General features: G+C 44.4%; 1 pseudogene; it reads right to left on the minus strand.

Moving 5' to 3' along the window:
- Positions 1–521: 521 nt before the first annotated feature.
- LOC101832862 lies at positions 522–1,462 on the minus strand (annotated as a pseudogene).
- Positions 1,463–20,215: the final 18,753 nt, after the last annotated feature.

Here is a 20,215-nt window from a genome sequence, read left to right on the forward strand (position 1 = left end):
TGAAGACTATTACACTATTTTCCTTTAAGATTCATTTGGCATGCCAACTCTCATTCACAAAAATACATGGTTACATTCGTGTTGAACAGCCCCACTGTAAGGGAAAACACACCTCTAATGCAAAGCTGTCTCAGGGTTACAAGAAAATGAGATACTTCTGCAGTTAGGGAAGCAACTACAGAAATCATACGAAGAATTGTACTCCCTGCATGCCGAGAGATTATTTTGGAGACAGCTGATAAAAACCATACATATTTTTATTGTTAAGTCAAAGAGGTATCAAAATTAAGGGCAAAACTTAGAGGGTAAGACTTAACAAAACTACTCAGGAGCATCAAAGGAAGTAAAAACGGAAGTAGGTGCAGGGAAATTAGGAATCAGTGAACACAGGAAGGATGAGGAGAGTGCCAACAGTAGGAATGTGCTGAAGATACTAGGGAGAGGATCTGGTGTTACTCTGATCTCTCGCAAGTGCCTAGGTAAATGAACAGCGGGATACGTGTCTAAACTCCGCTATGTGCTTAAGAGTCATCCTCTCCATTGGGCCTGTCTCTGTCATCTTTTCTTTCCTCAGCCTCTTTTTCATCACCCTTGATCAATCCCAGCTGGTCATCCCCCCATCTTCATTGTCATCGTCATCCAGCAGGTCACCCTCCTCCGCAGAGTCATCTGCGCCTGCCTCAGACTCCATCTTCACGTTGGTCTCATGTTTGTTCACAGAGCACTGCTCTGCTCTTCCTCGTCCTTCATCTCTACTGGGGAGAAGAAGGACAAGTCTCTTGTTTGCTTTGTTCCTTTTCAAATTTTTCCAGGCTTTCCAGCAGAGAATCCACTTTTTGTTTTCTCTGAGTCAGCTCCTTCTTAATGGCCTGAAGGTCATCTCCTTTCAACTCTCCACACCTGGATGGAGATCCCCGTTGTCCACTCTTTGAATTAAATCCACTTTTGCCCCTTTGAGAGGGGTTTCCAGAAACACACTGGTCTTTAGAAGGCACCACAGCTCGAAAAATAGGAGGAGGAGGAGGAGGAGGAGGAGGAGGAGGAGGAGGAGGAGGAGGAGGAGGAGGAGGAGGAACACGTGCTGGGTAACTGTATATGCTGTCATAATAATCCCGTTGAAAGTCATAGTCCAAATCAAACGAGGAACCGTACATCTCTGTTGCAGATCATTCCACATCTGCCTTTCCTTGGTTCACTTTTGGCTCTGCAGCCAGATTAATATCTAAAACCTGGCCAGCAATCATTCTGCCATCTTCTCCAGCTACAGCAGCCCGGGCATTTCTTTTGTTAACATACTGGACGAAGGCAAAACCCTTATGCACAGAGTAACCCACAATTTTGCCTTACTTTGAGAAGACTGCCTCTGCACCAGACTTCTTGACCACAGAGTATTGAGATTCCCAGTGAATACACGGGGACTCATGGATCGAGGATCTGTCTTGTTGGTAACATTGCTAGCCATTTCCTTCAATGATAGGGTTTCTCACAAAGCTGAAAACATAGCTGAAGACCAAAAATATCTCACTCAAGCAAAGTCCCACTAACTTACATTATTTCAAGCGATTTGTAACCAAGAGGAAGGAGAGAGAGAAGAGGCTGCCTCTCCTACTGCAGTTCCGTGCGAAGACTCCGAAGCGACAGCAGGCAGACAGCTCACTACCGTTCACTCTCCGGCCCTCCACCGATGGTGTGTTTCTTCACCATGAACTTTTTAGACGATGTCGTGGCAATGTCACACATACCCGTGTGGCTTTAAGAGGCATGGCCTTCCATGTAGTGATTAGGTCAGGGTAGGCATCATGCTCACAAAACTTGAGTGCTGGTTTTGAAAGTGAGTTAGTTCTCCCGTCTTTGGCTTCATCTCTCTCACTCACACACTTCTGCTATGTTGTCATCTACAAAGTTGTCATGCACAAAGTGCCCAGCCTCAGGTATCTTGTTACAATAGCAACAGCAGCAAAGACTGATACAACCCTGACCAGGCACACCACATTGGTCTGGTGGCTGATGGAGGATGTCCCAGAAGCTGGCAGGTCATAGACAACCTACCAAGTGACATAAAGCTGGCCTGCACAAGCATCTCATGCCTGAGGGGACACAGCATTAAATAGCAGATTAAAAGTCATCGCTATAGGTAGAAAATGAGGTAAGGAAAAAGATAATGTTTTATATTCGAGAATCTTCTAGTTCTTAGATAAGGAGTTTGTGGTCTCCTTTTGTACCCTTCCAGTGGATTATGTATGGGGACCTGTCTCAGATGTACAGTAGGCTCTGGAGCCTATCATAATGATGAAGGAGTTCAGAGACTTTTGCTAGCTTTCTATGGCTTTACCAGTGCCTGAAACAATCAACTTAATAAGGGATGTAGTTTACTTTGATTGATGGATGAGGTAGTTAGTGCATTGTAGCAGGGGTGCATGACAGAACAAAACCATTCACATCATAGCCAGGATATAAAACAATAGGTTCACGGGAGGCACCTTTCATTATCTACTTGAAGAGCACAGATCCCTAATGGCCTTAAGACCTCCTCTTAAACCCCATATCTCAAAGGGTACCAGACTCCACAAGAGCACTTGTTAGTAGACCAAGATTCCAGTACAGGCATTTGGCGGACATTAATGATCCAAACTATATCTGGGCCACAAGATTCCATAATGTGCTGACAGCAGTTCTTGAGAGAGTTCACAATAGGGGTGTGCTTTGCCTAATCCCTGTCTGCAGTCTCACTCCAGAATCCCAGTCCCCAAGATCTGTCACTAGACTTGTCACAACTTCCATACTTTCCTCCTTTAGGAATCTTCACGCCTGTGTCCTCACCAGGGAGTTTGTCCAGGACAGATGAGAGAGCCAACATCTGCAGGGTGCTGGCTCTGCACCATAGCTCTGCCTCAGTTCCTCGATTCTGCCCACTTAAAGCAATTCTAGGCTCTGACATCAAAGGAGGAGAAGGGGGTGGAGGAGTAGGAAGAAGTCAAGACACAAATATAAATAGATAAATAGATAGATGATAGATGATAGATAGATATGATAGATAGATAGATAGATAGATAGATTTTGTGAAAAAATAGTGTGGTCCATTTTATGCAGTAGCTGTTTTTGTCTGGCCTCTCTGTGTTGATTTTGTTTAGTCAGAGGAAGAAATGAGCCAAACATGATGGCTCAGGAAGGACAAGCACAGGGTAAAGGCTAGCCTGGGCTACAGAGTGAATCCTGGGTTTGTGTTGTCTTTCCAGGCTAAAAGCTCATTTCGTTTTGCTCCATAGTTCTTCCCTTTTTATTTTATTGATTGATTGATTGGAACTGAAGGTTCAACCTGGAGCCTCAGACAGGCTGATACTAGGGGCGTGCTCCCCACTTTGCTATATTCTTCTTTTTACCTGTTTTTTTGAGGCAGGACCTTACTGCGTTGCCCTGGCTGGTAGTTATTTGATGAATGAGATGAACTGATACATATAGACATGGTCCCAAGCCAGGTGTGACAGGATGTGTCCACACCTACAGTTTCTCAGTAGGCTGAGGCAGGAGGATCATTTGAGCTGAGGAGTTAGAGGCTAGCATGTGAAAGTCAGTCTCTAAAATAGATACACAAATAGGCCTGAACTCCCAGAACCAGCTTGGAGTTTGAATTCCCTCACTATCTAGGACACATTTTCTGTGTGTTTTCCTTTTATATCCACCACAAACTGAAGAGGACAATAGAAACCTCACCATTGTGTTGTACAGAAACAGCTAGAACTCGGTGGTCAATAATTAATAATTTTATTTTGTCACTTAATTGGAAACATCATGGTATAAGGCAAAGAGGATTTTGAAATCTGGCACTTTTGAGTCAAAATTCCACATGTGACACTTTGAGATAAATTACAAGAGCGCATTTACCCTATGGACATGAGGTAATGCCATCACTAGAGAGAGTATTAAATGATAGCTATTAGCACATAAATGAATATAGTGTCTAGAATGTAGCTGATATATCACACATACACACACTCTCTCACACACATACGTACACTAATATGCATACATTCTCACACATATATACACTAACATATACACACCCTCATACACATTCATACACACACATGCACACACATACACAAACACACCACACACATGTACATACACTAACATATATACATACTCATATACATATACAATTATGTACCCTCATATACACACTCATATACACACACATGCAAACATGCCACACACATGTACACACACATACAAATATACCACACATATGCATACACACTCATACACACATACATATACATACACACTCATACACATACACATATTCATATACATATAAACACCACACATGCCCATACACACACACAAACACTAAACACATGCACCATGCACACACACAAATACTGCACAAACACACCACACACATACATATATACACTAAATACACACATACACACCAGCACTGACTTGTAAGTAATAGAAAGTGAAAATTTGACAGATCTTGATGATTTAAAACATTCCAAAGCCAAAGGTACTTTGTAGAAAGTAATTTGTAGATTGTTTTCATTTACTCATAGACTACTGGTGTAAGGAAAGCAGTCTCCACTTGACAATAGTAGTTTGAGAACCATTGTCCTAAGTCACAATGTAGGACTTTGGGGTGGCCCTGTCTGTGGTCATGCTCCCATGCTCCGGGCTCCAGCCTGGACCACACCCACCAGCTCCTGCTGCCTTTGCAGATAGCAAACACCCACAGGCACAGCCCAAATCCCCAACCCCAGCTCCACCATCCCTCCTTCCCGCTTATCTAACTCTCCCTTTTCCTCTGGAGATGAAATGTTAGCTCATTATATCTATTTTTAATAAAAAGGCAAATTTAAGCTTTGCTCTGTAGTTTCAAATAAATTCTTCTAGGACACAGACTCTCTGGGGATCTAGTTACAAATGACTTTTAGTAGCATACATTTAATGAATTTAACCAAAGATAGAAAATTGCCAGTATTCTGATTTCCTTTTTCTCTTATTTTTTTCTTTTACTCCAGAGCACTATAAATCCAGCTTGTCATTTCTTTTTAACTACATTTGCCATAAAACCACTTATTTTACAGAGGCTGTGACACACACACCGCTGTTTCACCTTCTGATTAATAAAGCAATTAGCAGCGGCTCTGACGCTCTCCGCACAAAGGCTGGCTTCAGATATCTCTGTTGCACTAATGGGTTCTCGAAGGTGATGTGGCGCATAGAAGGCTGCCTGCTGGGGCCTGCAGAATGCATTTTCTAATGTACACCGTCGAGATGAATTGATAAATTACGTCAGTCTGGGTTAGTCATCATACAGAAAATATCGTTAGAGATGAAAAGAGAATGAAAGGATGCGGGCAGGAGTAATTTGTTTTTCATCATTGATTTATGTTATAGAACTATTCTTGTAGTCAATTACCAAAGCAGAAAATGTCAGGGAAAAAAACATAAAACTTCTAGAAAAGAAGCGCGTCTTACAAAGAGCTATGTGGTAAACAGACAAGAATGACAGCTCCTTTGAAACCAACACCCCATGAAGCCAACTGGAACTCCTATTTTTGTCTGCATACGCAGTGTCCTTGCGGCTATGCCAGATGCAGAATTGGGCCCATGGCCCTGTTACCTCCTTCCTCCTAAAACGTATTTCCTTGCCATATCGTGAGGGAAACTCAGGGGTGCGGGTCACAATGAGGGTGGGCTAGGAAGAAAGCCACCATGGTCCATGGGATGTTGGGGCTGGCTCTTTTGGGATATCAGGAAGCTGAGCTCATTCACAAAGGGGAGCGCAGGGCCCTTGTGGTTGCAGAAATAAAAATAAAGCTCATCTCTATGAACAGAAATGGCTAAAAACAGAAACCAGACCATTTTTTAGGCTTTTAGGACTGGCCTTGGAAATCTGTTAAAGGAATTTGATTCTCAGGACAGGATACAGGCCTCCTTACCAATCTTACAGTATCCGACCTCATTGCCCTTCCATAATTCATTCATTCATTCATTCAGTGAGCATCTTTCCTCTCTCAGCCTTGGACCAGGGAGGCAAAGATTCCTGTTTAAGGAGGCTGAAGCATATTAGAGGTTTCAGTCTGGACCCCAGAGCTAGACAAACATGCCCATGTCACTACTTATTAGCTAAGTGATTTCTTTTAAATTACCTGTGAAGCCAGGTTTGAAACAGGAATGGTTGTACCTCCTTCACGGAGCTGTTGTCAGAGCAACATGAAGTACTGGCCACCAAGGAGCTAAGGATGGAGTCTTCTGCTCTACTGTCAGCTGTTGGAAGCCATCAGTGCTGTTGAGAGTGTCCCTCCACAGTAATAAACTTTGAACTGCTTCTCTGGTGCCCATAATGAGAACACACTCATTCTCCACACCCCTTCACTCTGTCTCCGCCCCTCCCCCCCCATTGTCTCCCTAGGATTCATAACACATATCTAGAAATCTTTTATTTTTCAGATCCAAGAAAATAAACAATAGATAGATTAAGACACCAATATAAATCAATCACTCTGCCCACCCAACCCAGACATTAGAAATCCTGGATGCTTTTTTTCTTCCTCCGCCCTCCTCTTCCTCTCCCTCCCCCATCCCTCTGTTCTTTTCTTCCCATTCCCTCTCGTCACCTTCCTTCCTGCCTCCCTCGCTCACTTGCCAAACGCTTGAACTCTTCCTTGACTGGATATTTGTCTCTCTTCAAAATTCCTGTGTTGAGATTCTGCCCCTCAAGGAAATGATATTAGAGAGTGGTCTTCAAGTCTTAAGGGCAGAACCCCCACAAAAGGGATTAGGACCCTTATTAAAAAAGGGACCCAAGAGGGACCTTGAGGCAGTTTGAATAAGAATGGCCCCTATAGGCTCATGTATTTGAATGCTTAGTCACCAGGAAGCCAGCACTAGTAAAGATTGACCTTGTTGGAGGAAGTGAGGAAGTGTATCACTGGGTGTGAGCTTTAATCCTGCTACCTGAGGATCCTGATGTAGAACTCTCAGCTACTTCTCCAGCAACATGTCTACCTGTGTGGCACAAGCTCCCTGACACAATGATAATGAACTAAACCTCTGAAGCTGCAAGCAAGCCCCAATTATATGCTTTTTTTTTACAATTGTTGCTGTGATCATGTTTCTTCGCAGCAATGACACACTAAGTCAGCCCTCTTCCTTACATATGAAGATATAGCAAAATGCACCTTCTATACAACAAAAGTGAGAAGTCACTTTCTATAGTTTATAAGCCACCCAGTCAGTAGCATTCTGTTGTAGCAGCCCAGGAGTGTGTGCTGAAGCAGGCTTCCATTTTCCAAAGAGCAACAGCAGCAAATCACACACACACACACACACACACACACACACACACACACACACACACACACACACACTTCTGAATAATCCCTGCCACCCTTCAGCGGTTTGAAAGAAAATGGCCCACAAAGGGATTGGCACAATTAGGAGGTGTGACCTTGTTGGAGGAAGTGTGTTACTGTGGAGGAGGGCTTTGAGGTCTCTTTTGCTCAAGCTTCCCTCAGTGTGACAGTCAGTTGACTTCCTGTTGCCTGCAAGATATAGGACTCTCAGCTATTCCTCCAGCACCACTTCTACTGGCATGCTGCCATGATCCCCATCACAATGATGGACTGAACCTGTGAAACTGTAAGCGAGCCCCCTCAATTAAATGTTTTATTTATAAGGGTTGCCACGGTCATGTTGTCCTTTCACAGTAATAAAAACCCTAAGACACACCCCTCAGGAGCCAATCAAAAGGAAATAAGAATCAAAAGAAAAGTGAGTGCTTGGAGCTTGGAGAAGCTTCAAGATGCTGCTTCTCTCTTTTGTCTTCAGGAGGAGAAGGTCTGTGTCCTTCACCAGGTGAGATCAATAAGGGTAGAGCACTCCACCCCACAGAGCACTCAGTAAAGGTGTCCGGACAGAGACTGGCTGAGGGTCAACCTTTTCTCTATGGAGCTGGATTCTCCTGCATCCTACATCTCATAGAGACAAAGAGGAGAAAGCATCCCTTAGTCATTGTTATATCAGATGCACCTGTGCCTTTTCCTAGTGCTGAAGATGCTCTGGGAGGATGCTTCAAATTAAGTCAGTTAGAATCCTCTATGACCAGCTTCTTTGTACCCACGTGGGGGTGCAGATGAACTTGCCTTTGCTAACCAAATCCTAACACATCCATGTCTTCATATATCCCTCATTCACCAGGCTCCAAAATGATATCTTAATTGCTATCTTAACTACAATGACTAGATCATTATGTATTGTTAGCGTGCCTGAACTATAAATATGCATAATTATTAGATGCCAATTCAAATTCTTTTTTAGAAAATAAGATGGCAGACAGAAATCCTCATATACAAAGCTTGACCTCACATGCTTATTTACTGCTCTTAAAACACACACACACACACACACCATGCACACATGCACACATGCACACATACTCCTTTCCCAAGCCAGCCAGAGGGGAATCACAACATGTTTACTGCCCAAAGTCAGAAACAGCAGTTATTTCCATTAACATCAGCAGCTAAGCAAACATTCCCCTGCCACTGGAAGAAGGCTGAATCTTTTCTACCCTTGCCATCCTTTAAAGGGCAAAAGCAGCCCCTTCTGGAATATTCTCTGTCTAAGCCTTGCCGGATTCTGATATACCCCAGAGGGCAAGAATTCATCCTGCCCTTCTGGGTCCACAGCTGCTGTGACCATCAATCACTCTGCTGTCGGCCTCTCCTACAGAGGGTATCCCGTGGTTCGTACTGCATGCTGGGGGACCCAACAGTGTAGAGACTACCCTATGCTTCCCATCCCAAAAGCTTCACTGGGGTCCTAACACCATGCCAGTGTGCAATCAACAGTGACAGCCTAGCTAGCATCTTCCCACTCTGGCCATACTTGCGGGAGCAGCTCCTAAGGAACCAGCACAGCTCTCATCTCACTCACTCTTCCTGAGCCTCTGCCCCCTCCCTCTCCATTTGCCTGTGTTAATCCTGCAAAGGCTGCTGGTAACTCCTGGGAAATTCACTGGAAATGCCAGATCTGGAAACTTGTCAGACCAATATACATACATTGTTTTCTGAGATATGTGGAGCTTTCTTCCCATCTCCCCTGACCTAGGGTCCACCCTGCTCCTAAACCTTCAGTTCTAATCATCTCAGACTGACCTCAGTGTCTCTGTGAAACCTAACCCTAGATTCATAAGAAGATCAAATCCCTAAAAACCTTTACCCCCCCTCTCTCTCTCACACACACACACACACACACACACACACACACACCTGTGCACACAAACCACAAGCACATCAGACAGGCACCATATACCATAGCCACTCATGCCACACATAACATATATACCACAAATATTCATACACCACCCATCCCATACATCACACACAGATATCACAGATATACCAAGCACATCACACAATACATACTGCACACACAAACACAGACACCATACACATAGAGAAAACACCACACATACAAGAAAAAACATGTTCTGGTTCTCCTGGTTCTCAAAGCCCAAGTCAAATGGCTGTTGTCTTATCAGAGTTTCTGTTGCTTTGAAGAGACACCATGACCATGGTAACTCTTATAAAGAAAGACATTTAGCTGGGGCTGGCTTACAGTTCAGAGGTTTAGTCCATTATTGTCAGGATGGGAAACATGGCAGAGTGCAGGCAGATATGGTGCTGGAGGGGAAGCTGAGAGTCCTACATCTGGATCCTCAGGTAGCAAGAAGGAAGAATGAGTCATTAGACCTGGCTTGAGTGTCTGAAACTTCAAAGCCCAGCCCCTAATGACACACCTCCTACATAACCACACCTACTCCAACAAGGCCACCTCCTAACAGTGCCACTCCTTATGGGGGCCATTTTTATTCAAACCACCACAGTTAATACCCTTCTGCAGCTTTCTGTGATATTCTACTGCAATGAATCTCCTTACCTTTGCCCCCCCCATAATTCCTTTATAGCTAGAGTTGTCTGGCCAGCTTGTGAGATCCCCAAGATATACTCAGAGATCATCCACTATATCACTTCACTTAAGGCCGATGCCCCAGGACAACCTGTCTCAATTCTATGGGAATTACCACCCAATGTATTAAGTCATAGCCCCTTAAAGATAGTATTCTCCTGGTACAAGAATTAATTCTACATCATTATTTTAATTTCAATTTAGATTACCATAGGTTTGCTTTTCTAAAGGATAAATAACCCTACCCTGTGTGTTAAATGACAATGAAGGTGACAGCCAAGACTTTATCTGCATTAGGACAATGTGAAAATCAGCCTGGGTGAGGATCAGGGGACTTGACTTTCTTTTCTACTCACCTGTTTTGTGACCTTGAAAATGTCACTTCTCTAGACCTTGGTTTTTCACATTTAAAAAAAATGAGAGTATTACATCCCCACCCTGGAAGATGCCCGGTCCCTAATCTCCTAACCTCAGCCCTATCAGGGTATAGGGCATTAGGAACCAGGAGAGGCGATACCCACCTGGAATTCCAGCTACTTGGAAAGGGGAGAGAAGAGGATTCCCAGTTTGAAGCTAGCCTGGGCAAGTCAACGAAACCCTGTCTCAAAGAGCTCATTAAGAGGCTGTGGGAGAGGAGATGTCTCAGTGGTCAGGAACTTCCCTCCATGTACAAGGTCCTGGTACGGTCAAAGCAAGCATGCACTGTCTTCATTGTGTGCACAGTAGAAGGGGGAAGCAGACTCAAGAAGCAACAACCAGAGAGAGCTCCAAGGACAAGAGGCTGAGTTGGAACCCCCTGAGTCCTCAAGATGTCACAGCTCCCCATTTAGAGCGTTATTGCTCTTCTCAGCAGCTGGTTGGCCAACCGCAAATTTTTAGTACATACATAGCTTGCCATCCTTACATAATTTTGTGCTGGGGCATCACTGTATTTTGTACACAGAATCCAAGGTTTTCAAAAGGACTTAATTACAAGGAATTCCATAGAGACATAATCTGGAGAAAACACGGGCCTGTCGCCTTGCATAACGAGGAGACAGTAAACTGGCTGAGATGGAGGCTGCAGGTGGGACATGTCATATCCATGCTCAGATTCAGCACCAGCAGATCCCCGCTCCTCCTGCCCCCGCACCGACTTGCCTTCTCCTTAATAGCAGGAACTCTGGCCCAGCTCATCTCTCTGGTCAGTGGACCTCTAACTTCCTCATCTTCCCAATGCCAGGCTTGTGTGTAGGCTGTTTCCCCACATTCCCTGTTCTTAAACTGCCAGCTGCCAGGATCCTGACCTCAATGCTATCAAAATAGATGGCATTAGGGCCATGTTAGCCATGGCTCTGCTAGTTCCTGCATTTCCACCGCTCCGTTCACCCTGGCCTGTTCACACACAGCAAAGGCTGCAGTACATTGTGCAACAAATTCATCCCCACTTATGCCTGTCGCAGGGATGGAAAACTTCTCACCCTGCTCCCATGGAGGAACAACCAGAAGGGTTGGGTTGTGCTGTTCAAACTCAGAAATGGGCCCTGGTTGGTTCCACTTTGGATCTCAGTTCCCTCATCATGAGACAGATAGACAGAGACAGAGACAGAGACAGAGACAGAGACAGACAGAGAGACAGAGAGACTAAAAATCCCCCACAGGCCCTCCCTTCATCTAGCTGTAAAATAGAAATGTCAAAGCATTGTCACACATGAAAGCTGAAGCTTGGCTTTCTGCTCCACAATGTCTCCATGCCTCAAGTACCTGGTGCCTGTTTTACTAATCAGCCCTCCTGGAAGTTTGAAATCTTCATCCCCAGGAATGAGTAAAGAAGGGACAGTCACACTCTTTCATTTTAAAGACATAACACCCAAGCCTCAGAACCTAGACATACGTATGACTGTCCACCAGGGTGTCTTGGAGAAAATATAATCTGCTAGAAATTCAATTTTGCCTAATAAGAAAAAGGACAGTGAATATTGGTGTCATCTAGAAGTAGTGGCCACAGATGGGTCCAGCTGTACCATTCTTAGTCCAGGAGGCCAGATGGGGAGGTGGAACACAAGAGTCACTGCAGAGGGGTACATCTCAGGAGTCTCCAAGGGTAGGTACCACGCTTGTACTTGTGTGCAAGTTCTTCAAAGGTCAAAAGCGATGATGTAATTCTAGCTCATGTGATGCCTGTATGTGGGCGGCTTCTGTCCCCGCCCATACTCTGTTGGGTACTAGTTCATTTCAGCATCTGTTGTCTTCCACTGTAAGTGGGAAAAGAGTTCCCAAACAGGAAAGGTCAGGCTAAATGAAACACAAGTAAAATCCAGAGTTATGTTCTCTAACCAAAGAAGGAAAGCGGAACTTCCCAAGCTGTTGAGGGACACAGGAAGATACAACTAGTTACTAAGACATGTGTCAAGGGCAAGGACATGTTACAGGTTTTCATCAAGAAGAAGACAGATGAGGGGAATATGAATTAAAAGCCCTATCTAAAAGTGGTCCTTAGGCCATGATTGGAAAGAAAGTGGAAGAAGGTGGCGGGGAGTCATCACAAAGACTCTGTCTCACATTGTGACATGGAGGTGAAGAGCTCCTGTGTCACCCAGCGCTTAGGAGTTCTGAACCTGGTGCGGAAGGTCAAGCTGAACTGTTTACATGTCTCTCGAAATTCATTTATAAACATTTTTAATATTCTTCACAGCACTGTATTTTTATAGCCTCATAATAACTCTGTAAGGGGGTGAATTGAGAGGGAAGGGGGGGAGGGAAAAAGAATGGAGACAGGAGGGGATGTGGAGTATCCAGAGAAGAGGAGAAGGGGGGGGCCGGGAGGGGAAGGAAAAGCCTGGAGCTCAGAAACTTTAGGTAAGTGGACTACAAGCACATTCCCTAAGAGGTCAGTGTCACTTGGTCTGGTGACATAGACCTATAATCTCACCTACTCAGGAGGCCAAGAGTGAAGGACTGAACATTCAAAGCCAGTCTGGGCTACAGAGTAAATACAGGACCACCCTGGTCAATTTAGTGAAAACTTAGCTCAACATACAAGGTAAAGAGAGGATAGGAAACGCAGCGGTAGTGTGCTTTCCTAGTGCGAACAAGACCCTGGATGTGGTCCCCATCACCTCCAAAACCTGAGGCCAGCGTGTGGGCTCCAGCTGAGGCACTGTCAGCAGTCCCTCATTCCTCACAGCAGGCCACACTGTCCTGGAAATGGAATGGGCAAGATCTGAGCAGAAGTAAGAGGACTCATACTGACCCCCGGGAGGGAGACAGGGAACAAACAGACACCGAGGGGAATCTGGGAAGACAGCCATTCAGTGCTGTGACCTGCTCCAAGGGGCTGAGCTACTAGGCCAGAGACATCACCCCCCCTGAAGTGGGGTCCCCAGCTACCTAGTAGGGGAAGCTCTCAGAGCCAGTTTAAAGAGCAGGAACAATGAAACCTGCAGGAGAAATCCTAACCTCCAAGGTCATGTAGTCCCTGGAAAAGATTTCTATTGGAGGCTGCTGAATTTTGCAAGAAACTTTCCAACCTTCTCGTTCTGGGGGACCCTGGAGTCTGCTCAGCAGGAGATGGGACAAGATGTTCTTTTGATGTTTCCTCCACTCTATGCCCCCAGCCATACTCTTGCTCAGAAAGCTGCCTCAACCCATTGTCTCCTGGGTCACAGAACAGCACTTTCTGCCCACAAAGAAAAGTAATTTACAGGCTGCTTTCTCTTTAATCTGCAAGAAAAAGGCAGGATGATGAGTCTGTGGGCAGAAATCCAATGTTACAAGGATTTCAACGGATGCAAATTGTTTCCTGGATAAGGGCTAATGACAGCTAATAGGCCAGCACTGGGGCCCAGGCAGGTGACCTAGCACCAGCTTCCTATTTCTGTTGGCCGTAATCACAACTTCCATCTGCTGTTTTCATCCTCTTCCCATGTTATTGGCAGCATGGCCACATTTTCACACTCCTACTCCTCCCAAAGGACATGGGCACGCTGCTTTACATAGGAATACAAAAGCATAAGCCTTCTCCCCAAGCTACCGAGAAATGCACTAGCACAAACGAACACAAGCCCGAGCTTCCTGTCCCACCTGAGCATTCGTGTGTGTGTGTGTGTGTGTGTGTGTGTGTGTGTGTGTGTGTGTGTGTGTGTGTGTCTGTGTGTCTGTGTCCATCCGTCCAGTTTGGAGTTGCTTTGAATTATGAACTGGCAAGCCACTGAGTAGTGGTAAATCGCTGCTGGATGTTTTACTTATACCCCAGACAAGGAGCTGGCTCCCGCTGTAGCTTTTTCAGGGTCATCTAAATTCATCTGAGGATCACACAGCCTCAAGCCCTGAGCTGAAGATGAAGATCTGAATGAGAGCAAGGTCAGCTATGCACATAGACTGCCAAGCATCAGAGTTGCTTCTGAGAGCAAAGACATCAGCCTACATGTTGGCAAAGCAGTAGAAAGCGAGGGGGTCACGTGGTGGGGCGGGGCGGGGGTGTGTGTGTGTCTGAGGATGTAGAAAAGATGCTATAAGTCCTTGTTTGACAAAGCGAGCCTGAGGTGCTGCAGTAGAGCACCACAGCCCATTGTCACGGGCTAGCTGAAGCTCTGTTTCTCCCATTATCCTGTTGTTGCTCTCCCTAGACATTCCCCACCTCCAGCCCTGTGTGTCTCCAGCTCATTAATCTGCACAACATACCTTCCTCACGCTTCCTGACTCAATCTCCCCAGCACCATTCGGTCTGAGTCATGGGTTTTAATCACAAACGCATTATAAAGCTTGCTTCTATTTCTAGTCCCTCTGCTATACTGTGACAGTCTCAGAAGTAACGGCTTCTGACCTGGCTTTATACCTGCTGTTATCCACACGGAGCGTAATGAACATCTTCTGGATAAATAAGGATCAGGCAGGGATGAAAGAGAGAAGAAAAACTGGAAAAGGGGGGAGGGAGAGAAGAAAGAGAGAGGACTTAGTTTTTAGCTCAGCAAGATAATTGCCTAAATCACGTGGCACAGGCTGGCTTGTACCAGGAGAGAGCAAAGAGCAATTAACATTTTTAATCTTTGAATACTATTGATAAGGTTCTACATGTGTGATTGACAAGGAAAACGCAAAGCCCCACTAAGAACAGGTTTTGAATGGAGTGATCTTGTTGCAGATAATAAACGGCTCACTGCCCCAGCTGCCTGACTGCTTTGCTCGCTGTCTTCTCCCTGACAGTTTTAGTGACTCTAGGTAGAAAGGAACTGCCCATGCTGCTCACCACGCCATCTTCTGGAGGATGCTGGTTGGCTTCCAAATGTTTGCCTCACTACTGTCCCCAGGATCTGCTCGGACCTTCTGAGAGAGATGCAACCAGGAAACAGCGGATAAGCAAAGGCAGGAGAGGCCTCCTATTCAGGGGATTTTATCCTTCCCTATATGTGTGCCAATTTTGCCTTTCTACCCAACATCCATGAATCCTGCCTCACACATGGAGGAACTCTGAATAAACTTCTAAAGTGTCTGAGGAGAGAGGGCACGTCCTACCTCATTGTTGGATAACCAGGAGGCAATGGTGTAGCTGGAGAGCAAGTAGGAGTCACTAGAGAAGGGTCACCGACCACCTTCCAGCTCACACAGGTCTAGAGGAGTTGGGGAAAATGAAGTTGGAGAATGTGATGGGTAATCTTATTTGTCAGCTTGGCCTGGGCCATGGGGTGCCCAGATAGTTGGTCAAACATTGTTCTGGAGGTTCCTGTGAGAAACTGATAATGAATTCATTAACTAAAGCATGTGGATGAGATTGACATCTAACCCAGTGTATTTGTTTCATATGAGGGGTGGTTTATATGTATGTAATATTTTACTCATTTTGAGAGTTTCATATGTGTGTGCAATGTATATTGATCATATTTATCCCTCACTTCCCCACTTAAGTTCCTCTTAGACAGCCCCAACACATCTTCTCCCTGACTTCATGACTCTCTCCTCTTCTTCTATAAGCCACAGAGTCCAATTAGTGATGCTCACATGCACACATGTGTGGAGCCATCAAATGTCGCAAGAGCAACCTACTCAAGTGAATTCACCCAAAAGCCATCAATTGCCAGTAGTTCTTCAGCTAGGATTGGGGCCCAGTGAGCCCCCCCTCCATCTGGGCTAGAATTTTTACAGGTTTCATATTGTCTAGACAGGTCTTATATGGGTGATCACAGCTTCTGTGAGTTCATGGGTACAACAGCCATGTCACAGTATTACCCCCCATCCCCATGTCCCAGATCTCACATTCTTTGTGCCCCGTCTTCCCCGTGCTCCATGAACCTTGTTGGGGGATTAGATAAGGATGACCCACTGAGGTGTGAACATTTGCAGCCCCTTGCTTTGGGGGGTTAGATAAGGATGACCCACTGAGGTGTGAACATTTACAGCCCCATGCTTTCAGCACTGGGACCAGTTGTGATTCAGTGAATTGACCACAGTACACTACAAAAAAAGAAGCTTCTCTGGAAGCAACACAAATCTACAGGTATAAATATAAATATTTGGGAAGCAGTTCTACAACAACATCATTTAATGTTTCAACAATGTGAGTCCCTCCCAGGGTTTATAACTATCCCCTTACCGTGGTCTTTTGGCCCAGGCATGCATTGTCTCCGGTGAAGCAGGACTCAGATCCACTCAGAAGGTGGTTACCACCACAGCTGTCATGCCACTATTGCACTGCTGTGGGTACTATTGATACTGTTGGCGCTGGGTAAGTTCACTGATGTCTTCTCTCTCCAAGAAACCTGCATAGCACCTTCGAGCACCATGAAAACTGGAGACCAGGGATTAAATCTCCCAGTCAGTTTAAAATAAAAGTTTCTCTATCCTATAACCAAAATATGCTGACCTTCAGCAATAAGGTCTTACACTCTGTATACGGTGCAAAACAGCCTGCACTATTTGGAAGCACAGTAACTCAAGGGAGGTATCCTATGCCTGGCACTGAGTTTTTCAGTTGATAATTCATGTCTTCTGGGAGCAGCACCCATGCCAGGCACTTCCACTTAAACTCCTTAATTGTTTTCATTAGCTTAGCAAATAATGGGCTTCTATAAAGTGTTTTCATTCATTCTTAGTTTTGGTTAGCCCAACTTCACACCCATTTCTCCCTACCTTCATCCTTTCTGATATGAGAAAACTATTGGTGGAAATGAATTCCCACTACACCTTAGTTAACCCTTTAACCCTCGATACTCCTTCCTGTTTCTTTTCCACCACACTCGTTCAAATCTATCATCCTCTTGCCCCATGAAGGCTTCTTCCTCTCTGATCTCATGGACCTTTTCTGGCTTCCTAACCTCTACAGATACTGCCAGTTAAATACAAATCTATTGTCTACATGTACAATGCTTTGTCAGTGGAGCATGTCTAGGCCGTTTCCATTTCCTAGCTATTATGAGTAGAGCAGCAATGAACATAGGTGAGCGAGTTAGATATGGAGTCCTTTAGGGTATATGCCTAGGAGTGGTATAGGGCGTCAAATGGGAGATCTATTTTTAGATTTTTGAGAAACACCCAAACGAATCTCCACAACGGCTGCACCAGTTCACCTTATCTGCACCGTATAAGGGAGCCTCTCTCCCCACACCCACAGCAGCATTTACTGTCATTTGTTTCCATGATGATGGCCATTCTGACTGGAGAGAGACGGTATCTCAAATTAGTTTTCATTTGCATTTCCCTAGTGGCTAGTGATGTTGAACGCTTTCTAATAAAACATTAATTAGCCATTTGCATTTTCTCTTTTGAGAACTCTCTGTTCAGATCCATGGCTTATTTTTTGATTGAGTTGTTTGTTTCCTTGATATATAGTTTCCTAAGTTCTTTGTATATTCTAGATATTAATCCTCTCTCAGATATATAGCTGGCAAAGAGTTTTCTCCCTTTCTGTATGCTGCCTTTTCCATTCAATTGACTCTTTCCTTGCTATAAAACTTTTTAAATTTCATGATTCCATTTGTTGCTTACTGGCCTTATTTCCTGAGTGACCACAATGCAATTGATAACATCCTAAGCCCATATCTTGAAGCACACACACTGCTTTCCCCCTTAACAGTTCCAGATTTCAGACTTATGCTGAAACTCAAGTTCAAGTGGATCCAATACCCTCTTCTGTCTCCCACAGACACCAGGAAAGCACACAGTGCACACACATGTTCAGGCAAAATTCTCATACACATAAAATAAAATATTTTTAAGCAAATAAACTTGAGAGGTCTTGGCTTGAGGTGTCACTCAGCTAACATGACATGCACATGACCCTGCGCTCAACTCTCAACACCAAATCATTAATAGTCGATTATTATTAACTTGGAAAGACCACATACAGCAACCTATCTGGAGCAATACTTCCCCCAGTACCTAAGGAGCATCTTGCATCACTTCTCTAATGGTCTTGCCAAACAGCATGATATGAACTTCGCTGTGAGGGTCAGACAATACCACCAAGAGCATTCTACAAAATGACCTTAACTAATCTCTAGTGTCAATGTCGTGAGTGTTGACAAAGTGAGAAACTGACTGAATCTAGAGGCACAGCTAAGGTTTGGACTACATCTTTTTGCCCCAAAGCACATAATGGAGACATCTGATAACACCTGAGCAGGATCTCGTTATTACACAGTGCTTACACATCAGTCCTAATTTCTTTATGATAACCACTAAAGTGTGGCTCTGCAGAGAAAAGCCCTGTTTGTAAGAAACCTACACCAAAATATCAAGGAATTCTGGTACATGGTGTTGACAACTTATTCCCAAATGACACAGAATGTCTGTTCACTACACACATGTGCACAAACACATTCACAACCGCACATGTAGATCTATATTTATGTAGGAGAATACAGCTCTGTTCATCAGTGGTACTTACTGAAGTAGTTTGGAGAATTGGGGGTGAAGAAAACATTGAGTTATCTTTTTAAATAAATAAATTAGAGAAGTCTGGGCTTGAGGTGTCACTCACTGCAAGCATTTGCTGAAAGCTGGATATATATATATATGAGAGAGAGAGAGAGAGAGGGAGGAAGGGAGGGAGGGAGAGAGGGAGAAACACCATCAAATCCAGTGCTAAAAACATCTAGTAGAAATCTACTGAGGAAGCCCCACTGAGGCAGTAAAGCTATTCCAGTACACACATATACTTGATTGAGATCTGAAAAAGGCAACATGTTTAACTTAGAAAAGAGTAGTGGCCCTGGCATTCAGTAGCAGAACTGATGTTATCACAAGACATTGGTGAACATGTGCAATTTCACCAAATGCAAACATTCATATGTACACCATTGTGTTGCCATGTTGGATCAAGACTAAAAGGGGAACACTCCGTGCTCTTATGAAAACACAGATAAGACCCAGTCCTTATTCAACATGAAACACACCAAATTCTCTCCCTGAATCCTGTTCTAGTCCCTGTGATTGTGACTGCCCCGACAATTTTGACTTTCATCTCCATGAGTGTGCCCTCTGTATGAATATACACAATCATCACTTCTCAATCCAGAACAAAGTACCACTTCCTCAACTTCTCCCAATGATCAAAGTCAAGCCCATCCTATAGTGTGGTCCTTTCTAAAACCTTCAGCTAAGGTGCCCCACGGTTCTCTCTGTGTGTGTTTCTCAGAAGCCCAACTTGTTTGTAGGCATGTTACTGTTGAGCTTTGGCTGAGGGTACTAGTAGTCTCTATGTGCTAAAGAAAATTTGTCCCAGGCACATACAGAAAGCAACTTGGAAAATATTAAATAAATCAACACTATGTCAGCTTCCTCCATTACCAGATTTATAATCCATAACATTTTATGACCTCTGCAATTTGTATATTAGATTTTCTCCCTGCATAAGAAATCCTAAGTTAGCCTGCTGATGACTAAGAAATCATGGCCAATTGTAAAGTAAATGAGTAGCTAATTTCATAGGCAAATTATGAATTACTATATGTTGGACAGAACCCAAAAGTTGGAATGCATGGGGCCTATAAATGGTGCATATATCCTGGATGGACAAGGGGATGTGGTAGGTTTGTTTGGAAACAGATGTGGCTGAGAGACAGAGAGAGTCACAAACGTCACCATCTTGTGGGTCACAGAACTAGGAAGCTCAGGATCAACCAAGACATCAGGGATGTTTCTTCCTATAGCTGAAAATTATCTGGACCAGGAAAAGAAATCCCCTGCCCCCTCCACTCCACATTTGGCTGTGTTCCATATACACATCATGCCATCTCAAAGAGAAGACTCCCTCCTGGTGATG

Source organism: Mesocricetus auratus, unplaced genomic scaffold (assembly GCF_017639785.1).
Source record: "Mesocricetus auratus isolate SY011 unplaced genomic scaffold, BCM_Maur_2.0 Super-Scaffold_100026, whole genome shotgun sequence".
In the NCBI taxonomy this organism is placed as follows: domain Eukaryota; kingdom Metazoa; phylum Chordata; class Mammalia; order Rodentia; family Cricetidae; genus Mesocricetus; species Mesocricetus auratus.